Raw genomic sequence first — 9,208 nt, forward strand, 5'->3', positions numbered from 1 at the left:
ATCAAGCCTCCTCAACTCACACATTGACACATTACCACAATATACAAAATCACTATCTCATCATTCTAACCCACTTCACCCAAGTGGCTCAAACTCAAATATATTGACATATCATATACTCTTACTCATGCCAATTCTCAACAACACCAATTCCAATAAATCATCATTGTACACAATCCATATCATACTCACCATCAACATGGTCCAACCCACAATTCAACCATAACCAATCATCAAGCATATATCACAACATGCATATTTCTCATACATCATACCATCAAGGCATCATTAATCATCATCACATATATGACCACATCATATATCTCAATCATTCAACAACATCAACATTTCAATGCCTATCTTAGGGCCTCTAGCCTAAGTATTTCCTACCACATTACATATTAGATACGGGAAACCGAAACCATACCTTAGCCGATTTTCCCAAGCTCCACCGGAGCACTTCCAAACCACTTATCCACAAGCTCTCAAGGCCTCAACACCTCCAAGAACAGATTTTTTACCACCAAACCTTTTCCAAGCTTTTCAAAATCACCAATCAAGCTCCAATATCCACACATACACAACCTAAGCCACAACCATCATATCCATACACAACATCTCAAAACCCAAACATCATAAAACAACAAAATACACTAGGGTTGAGAATCTTACCACACCCAAGGTCCAAGGAGACAAGATTAACCTTCTCCTTCAAGAGAGTTGGGTCCTATAACATCAAAGAACCCAAAATCTCAACATTTCACCCATGAAACTCGAAAATAAGGGCTGAGATTTCGAACAGCAACACGTGTCTTACCTCAAGATTGGTTGTATGGGTTTTGTAGAGCTCTCCACGGTGAATGCGTGGCCGCAAATGGAGCGGCAATCGGAGCTCTAGATCAAAAGTTGTGGTGGTTTGAAGATCAACCAAGGGAGAGAACTTGAGAGAGTGTTCTTCCTCCCTTTCTCTCTAATTTCAGCTTGTGTGTGTAACAAATGAGGAGAGAGAGTGCTGAAAACTAGGGTTTTGGTTAAGTTATGTTGGGCCAAGGGCCCACTTTGGGTCCAATTGGCCCGGTTTGGCCCGTTCGGTCCAATCTTGGTTCGAATTCTATGAAATTGGTACCAAAATTCTCGTCTCAATCTCCTCTATCATATTTAGCCATAAAAATCACATTTTAGGCTTTCCAAAATAAATTCTCATTTATGGGTTAATTAGCCGTTAATTAACCGGGTTTTACATTCTACCCACCTAATTGGGAATTTTGCCCACAAAATTCAAATGCAATTACCTGGGAATAAATGCGGGTAATCCGTTCGCATCTCCGACTCAAGTTCCCAAGTGTGTTCCTCAACACCGCCTCGACTCCAAGCCACTTTGACTAATGAAACCTCTTTCCCACGCAACCGTTTGATACTAGTATCATCAATTCTGACTGGAGCCACTGGAAGCGTCAAATCTTCCCTTAACTGAACCGACTCAGGTTCTAACACATGGCTAGCATCAGGAGTGTACTTCCGAAGCTGCGACACGTGAAACACATCGTGCAGATTCGAAAGATGAGGTGGTAGAGCCATCCGATACGCCACCGGTCCAATCCTCTCTAGGATTTGAAATGGACCAATGTATCGAGGATTCAACTTCTTTGCCTTAATCGCCCTACCTACTCCCGTGGTCGGAGTAACCTTAAGGAAAACATGATCTCCTTCCTCAAATTCTAAGGGCTTTCGCTTCTGATCGGCGTAACTCTTTTGACGACTCTGCGCCGTAAGCATCCTATCACGGATTTTCTTGACTTGTTCAGTAGTCTCAGCTATCATTTCCGGCCCTAACAAGCTTTTCTCTCCAGCTTCATACCAACATAGTGGAGATTGACATTTCCTCCCATACAAGGCCTCATACGGAGCCATTCCGATGCTCGCATGATAACTATTATTGTATGCAAACTCCACCAATGGCATATACCGATCCCAACTCGCCGGTTGGTCCAAAACACAAGCTCTCAACATATCCTCTAGTGTTTGGATCGTCCTCTCAGATTGACCATCTGTTTGAGGATGGTAAGCAGTGCTCAAGCTTAATCGGGTTCCAAAAGCTTTCTGAAATGCACCCCAAAACCTTGAAGTGAAACGAGGATCTCTATCAGAGATTATAGTAGCAGGTACACCATGAAGTCTCACAATCTCCTTTATGTATAACCGTGCTAGCTCCTCAAGGGTGTAAGTCATCCGAATGGGCAAAAAGTGAGCTGACTTCGTCAGTCGGTCCACAATCACCCAAATAGCATCAAAACCAGCCCTAGTCCTTGGCAATCCCGACACAAAGTCCATTGCAATATGGTGCACGAAATTATGATCAATACTTTTCACAACTCAAATAATCCCCGGTAATGAATCCAAAAAACTTGGTGTTCAATACCATGGTATAAACACAACTTCGCACAACTAACCAGCAAGTGTACTGGGTCGTCCAAGTAATAAACCTTACGCGAGTAAGGGTCAATCCCACAGAGATTGTTGGTATGAAGCAAGCTATGGTCATCTTGTAAATCTTAGTCAGGCAAACTCAAATGGATATGGTGATGAACGCATAAAAACATAAAGATAAAGATAGAGGTACTTATGTAATTCATTGGTAGGAACTTCAGATAAGCGCATGAAGATGCATTCCCTTCCGTCTCTCTGCTTTCCTACTGTCTTCATCCAATCCTTCTTACTCCTTTCCATGGCAAGCTTATGCAAGGGTTTCACCGTTGTCAGTGGCTACCTCCCATCCTCTCAGTGAAAATGTTCCTATGCTCTGTCACAGCATGGCTAATCATCTGTCGGTTCTCGGTCAGGCCGGAATAGAATCCAGCGATTCTTTTGCGTCTGTCACTAACGCCCCGCCTGCTAGGAGTTTGAAGCACGTTACAGTCATTCAATCATCGAATCCTACTCAGAATACCACAGACAAGGTTAGACCTTCCGGATTCTCTTGAATGCCGCCATCAGTTCTAGCCTATACCACGAAGACTCTGATCTCACGGAATGGTTGGCTCGGTTGTCAGGCGAGCACTCGGTTGTCAGGCGATCAACCATGCATCGTGCAATCAGGAATCCAAGAGATATTCACCCAATCGAAGGTAGAACGGAGGTGGTTGTCAGTCACACGTTCATAGGTGAGAATGATGATGAGTGTCACAGATCATCACATTCATCAAGTTGAAGAACAAGTGATATCTTAGAACAAGAACAAGCGGAATTGAATGGAAGAACAATAGTAATTGCATTAATACTCGAGGTACAGCAGAGCTCCACACCTTAATCTATGGTGTGTAGAAACTCCACCGTTGAAAATACATAAGAACAAGGTCTAGGCATGGCCATGAGGCCAGCCTCCCAATGATCTAAGATAGCATAACAATGAAGATAGCTACCCCTCGATGTCTCAATACAATAGTAAAAGGTCCTACTTATAGAAAACTAGTAGCCTAAGGTTTAAAGAAATGAGTAAATGACATAAAAATCCACTTCCGGGCCCACTTGGTGTGTGCTTGGGCTGAGCAATGAAGAAGTTTCGTGCAGAGACCTCTCTTGGAGTTAAACGCCAGCTTTTATGCCAGTTTGGGCGTTTAACTCCCATTTTGGTGCCAGTTCCAGCGTTTAACGCTGGGATTTCTGAGGGTGACTTTGAACGCCGGTTTGGGCCATCAAATCTTGGGCAAAGTATGAACTATCATATATTGCTGGAAAGCCCAGGATGTATACTTTCCAATGCCGTTAAGAGCGCGCCAATTGGGCTTTTGTAGCTCCAGAAAATCCGCTTCGAGTGCAGGGAGGTCAGAATCCAACAGCATCTGCAGTCCTTTTCAGTCTCTGAATCAGATTTTTGCTCAGGTCCCTCAATTTCAGCCAGAAAATACCTGAAATCACAGAAAAACACACAAACTCATAGTAAAGTCCAGAAAATTGAATTTTAACTAAAAACTAATAAAAATATACTAAAAACATACTAAAAACAATGCCAAAAAGCGTACAAATTATCCGCTCATCACAACACCAAACTTAAATTGTTGCTTGTCCTCAAGCAACTGAAAATCAACTAAGATAAAAAGAAGAGAATATGCAATGAATTCCAAAAACATCTATGAAGATCAGTATTAATTAGATGAGCGGGGCTTTTAGCTTTTTGCCTCTGAATAGTTTTGGCATCTCACTCTATCCTTTGAAATTCAGAATGATTGGCTTCTTTAGGAACTTAGAATCCAGATAGTGTTATTGATTCTCCTAGTAGAGTATGATGATTCTTGAACAAAGCTACTTATTGAGTCTTGGCTGTGGCCCAAAGCACTCTGTCTTCCAGTATTACCACCGGATACATACATGCCACAGACACATAATTGGGTGAACCTTTTCAGATTGTGACTCAGCTTTGCTAGAGTCCCCAATTAGAGGTGTCCAGGGTTCTTAAGCACACTCTTTTTGCCTTGGATCACAACTTTATTTCTTTTTCTTTCTTTTTCTCCCCTTTTCTCTATTTTTTTCGATTTTTTTTTCATTGCTTTTTCTTGCTTCAAGAATCATTTTTATGATTTTTCAGATCCTCAGTAACATGTCTCCTTTTTCATCATTCTTTCAAGAGCCAACATTCATGAACCACAAATTCAAGATACATATGCACTGTTTAAGCATACATTCAGAAGACAAAAGTAATGCCACCACATCAAAATAATTAAACTGTTATAAAATTCAAAATTCATGCAATTCTTTTTCTTTTTCAATTAAGCACGTTTTTATTTAAGAGAGGTGATGGATTCATAGGACATTCATAACTTTAAGGCATAGACACTAAGACACTAATGATCACAAGACACAAACATAGATAAACATAAGCATGAAATTCGAAAAACAGAAGAATAAAGAACAAGGAAATCAAGGAACGGGTCCACCTTAGTGATGGCGGCTCTTTCTTCCTCTTGAAGACCCTATGGAGTGCTTGAGCTCCTCAATGTCTCTTCCTTGTCTTTTTTGCTCCTCTTTCATGATTCTTTGATCTTCTCTAATTTCATGGAGGATGATGGAGTGTTCTTGGTGCTCCACCCTTAGTTGTCCCATGTTGGAACTCAATTCTCCTAGGGAGGTGTTTAGTTGCTCCCAATAGTTTTGTGGAGGAAAGTGCATCCCTTGAGGTATCTCAGGGATCTCATGATGAGTGGGGTCTCTTGTGTGCTCCATCCTCTTCTTAGTGATGGGCTTGTCCTCATCAATAGGGATGTCTCCCTCTATGTCAACTCCAACTGAATAACAGAGGTGACAAATGAGATGAGGGAAGGCTAACCTTGCCAAGGTAGAGGACTTGTCCGCCACCTTATAGAGCTCTTGAGCTATAACCTCATGAACTTCTATTCCTTCTCCAATCATGATGCTATGAATCATGATAGCCCGGTCTATGGTAACTTCGGACTGGTTGCTAGTGGGAATGATTGAGCGTTGGATAAACTCCAACCATCCTCTAGCCACGGGTTTGAGGTCATGCCTTCTCAATTGAACCGGCTTCCCTCTTGAATCTCTCTTCCATTGGGCGCCCTCTTCACATATGATTGTGAGGACTTGGTCCAACCTTTGATCAAAGTTGACCCTTCTAGTGTAAGGGTGTTCATCTCCTTGCATCATGGGCAAATTGAATGCCAACCTTACACTTTCCGGACTAAAATCCAAGTATTTCCCCCGAACCATAGTAAGATAATTCTTTGGATCCGGGTTCACACTTTGATCATGGTTCTTGGTGATCCATGCATTGGCATAGAACTCTTGAACCATCAAGATTCCGACTTGTTGAATGGGGTTGGTAAGAACTTCCCAACCTCTTCTTCGGATCTCATGTTGGATCTCCGGATGTTCACCCTTTTTGAGTGAAAAAGGGACCTCGGGGATCACCTTCTTCAAGGCCACAACTTCATAGAAGTGGTCTTGATGCACCCTTGAGATGAATCTCTCCATCTCCCATGACTCGGAGGTGGAAGCTTTTGCCTTCCCTTTCCTCTTTCTAGAGGTTTTTCCGGCCTTGGATGCCATAAATGGTTATGGAAAAACAAAAAGCAATGCTTTTACCACACCAAACTTAAAATGTTTGCTCGTCCTCGAGCAAAAGAAGAAAGAAGAGAGGAGAAGAAGAAGAAATGAGGAGAAAGGGAATGGCTTTTGTTTTCGGCCAAGAAGGGGAAGAAGTAGTGTTTAGGTTGTGTGGAAAGGAAGGAGTGAAGGAGGGTTTATATAGGAGAGGGGGAAGGGTAGGGTTCGGTCATTTGTGGGTGGGTTTGGGTGGGAAAGTGGTTTGAATTTGAATGGTGAGGTAGGTGGGGTTTTATGAAGGATGGATGTGAGTGGTGAAGAGAAAGATGGGATTTGATAGGTGAAGGGTTTTGGGGAAGAGGTGTTGAGGTGATTGGTGAATGGGTGAAGAAGAGAGAGAGTGGTGGGGTAGGTGGGGGTCCTGTGGGGTCCACAGATCCTGAGGTGTCAAGAAAAAGTCATCCCTACACCAAATGGCAAGCAAAATCTCGATTTGTGCCAATTCTGGCGTTAAACGCCGGGCTGGTGCCCATTTCTGGCGTTTAACGCCAGCTTCTTGCCCTTTTCTGGCGTTTAACGCCAGTCTGGTGCCCCTTTCTGGCGTTAAACGCCCAGAATGGTGCCAGACTGGGCGTTAAACGCCCAACAGCTAGCCTCACTGGCGTTTAAACGCCAGTAGGTGCGTCCTCCAGGGTGTGCTATTTTTCTTCCTGTTTTTCATTCTGTTTTTGCTTTTTTCATTGATTTTGTGACTTCTTATGATCATCAACCTACAAAAAATATAAAATAACAAAAGAAAATAGTTAATTATAAATCATTGGGTTGCCTCCCAACAAGCGCTTCTTTAATGTCATTAGCTTGACAGAGGACTCTTATGGAGCCTCAGAAATGCTCAGAGCTATGTTGGAACCTCCCAACACCAAACTTAGAGTTTGAATGTGGGGGTTCAACACCAAACTTAGAGTTTGGTTGTGGCCTCCCAACACCAAACTTAGAGTTTGACTGTGGGGGCTCTATTTGGCTCTGTTTTGAGAGAAGCTCTTCATGCTTCCTCTCCATGATGACAGAGGGATATCCTTGGGCCTTAAACACCAAGGATTCTTCATTCACTTGAATGATCAACTCTCCTCTATCAACATCAATCACAGCCCTTGCTGTGGCTAGGAAGGGTCTGCCAAGGATGATGGATTCATCCATGCACTTCCCAGTCTCTAGGACTATGAAATCAGTAGGGATGTAATGGTCTTCAACTTTAACCAGAACATCCTCTACAAGTCCATGGGCTTGTTTTCTTGAGTTGTCTGCCATCTCTAGTGAGATTTTTACAGCTTGTACCTCAGAGATCCCTAACTTCTCCATTACAGAGAGAGGCATGAGGTTTACACTTGACCCTAAGTCACACAAGGCCTTCTTGAAGGTCATGGTGCCTATGGTACAAGGTATTGAAAACTTCCCAGGATCCTGTCTCTTTTGAGGCAGTTTCTGCCTAGACAAGTCATCCAGTTCCTTGGTGAGCAAAGGGGATTCATCCTCCCAAGTCTCATTTCCATATAACTTGTCATTTAGCTTCATGATTGCTCCAAGGTATTTAGCAACTTGCTCTTCAGTGACATACTCATCCTCTTCAGAGGAAGAATACTCATCAGAGCTCATGAATGGCAGAAGTAAGTCCAATGGAATCTCTATGGTCTCAGTTTGAGCCTCAGATTCCCATGGTTCCTCATTGGGGAACTCATTGGAGGCCAGTGGACGCCCAGTGAGGCCTTCCTCAGTGGCGTTCACTGCCTCTCCTTCCTCCCAAAATTCGGCCATGTTGATGGCCTTGCACTCTCCTTTTGGATTTTCTTCTGTATTGCTTGGGAGAGTACTAGGAGGGAGTTCAGTAATTTTCTTGCTCAGCTGACCCACTTGTGCCTCCAAATTTCTAATGGAGGATCTTGTTTCAGTCATGAAACTTTGAGTGGTTTTGATCAGATCAGAGACCATGGTTGCTAAGTCAGAGTTATTCTGCTTAGAACTCTCTGTCTGTTGCTGAGAAGATGATGGAAAAGGCTTGCTATTGCTAAACCTGTTTCTTCCACCATTATTGTTGTTGAAACCTTGTTGGGGTCCCTGTTGATCCTTCCATGAAAAATTTGGATGATTTCTCCATGAAGGATTATAGGTGTTTCCATAGGGTTCTCCCATATAATTCACCTCTTCCATTGAAGGGTTCTCAGGATCATAAGCTTCTTCCTCAGATGAAGCCTCCTTAGTACTGCTTGGTGCATTTTGCATTCCAGACAGACTTTGAGAAATCATATTGACTTGTTGAGTCAATATTTTATTCTGAGCCAATATGGCATTCAGAGTGTCAATCTCAAGAATTCCTTTCTTCTGACTAGTCCCATTGTTCACAGGATTTCTTTCAGAAGTGTACATGAATTGGTTATTTGCAACCATTTCAATCAGTTCTTGAGCTTCAGTAGGCGTCTTCTTCAGATGAAGAGATCCTCCTGCAGAGCTATCCAAAGACATCTTGGATAGTTCAGAGAGACCATCATAGAAAATACCTATGATGCTCCATTCAGAAAGCATATCAGAAGGACATTTTCTGATTAATTGTTTGTATCTTTCCCAAGCTTCATAGAGGGATTCTCCTTCCTTCTGTCTGAAGGTTTGGACTTCCACTCTAAGCTTACTCAATTTTTGAGGTGGAAAGAACTTTGCCAAGAAGGCATTGACTAGCTTTTCCCAAGAGTCCAGGCTTTCTTTAGGTTGAGAGTTCAACCATGTTCTAGCTCTGTCTCTTACAGCAAAAGGGAATAGCATAAGTCTGTTGACCTCAGGGTCAACCCCATTAGTCTTGACAGTGTCACAGATTTGCAAGAACTCAGCTAAGAACTGATGAGGATCTTCCGATGGAAGTCCATGGAACTTGCAATTCTGTTGCATTAGAGAAACTAATTGAGGCTTAAGCTCAAAGTTGTTTGCTCCAATGGCAGGGATAGAGATGCTTCTCCCATAGAAATCGGGAGTAGGTGCAGTAAAGTCACCCAGCACCTTCCTTGCATTGTTGGCATTGTTGTTTTCGGCTGCCATGTGTTCTTCTTCTTTGAAGAATTCGGTCAGGTCCTCTAAAGAGAGTTGTGATTTGGCTTCTCTTAGCTTTCTC

General features: G+C 42.7%; 1 non-coding gene across 1 annotated transcript; it reads left to right on the forward strand.

Moving 5' to 3' along the window:
* Nucleotides 1–8,625: 8,625 nt before the first annotated feature.
* On the forward strand, nt 8,626–8,733 carry LOC112793635 (small nucleolar RNA R71). Its single transcript, XR_003198336.1, has one exon. It is a non-coding gene; the product is annotated as a small nucleolar RNA R71 (small nucleolar RNA).
* The last annotated feature ends 475 nt before the right edge of the window (nt 8,734–9,208 follow it).

Source organism: Arachis hypogaea, chromosome 3 (genome assembly GCF_003086295.3).
Source record: "Arachis hypogaea cultivar Tifrunner chromosome 3, arahy.Tifrunner.gnm2.J5K5, whole genome shotgun sequence".
In the NCBI taxonomy this organism is placed as follows: Eukaryota; Viridiplantae; Streptophyta; class Magnoliopsida; order Fabales; family Fabaceae; genus Arachis; species Arachis hypogaea.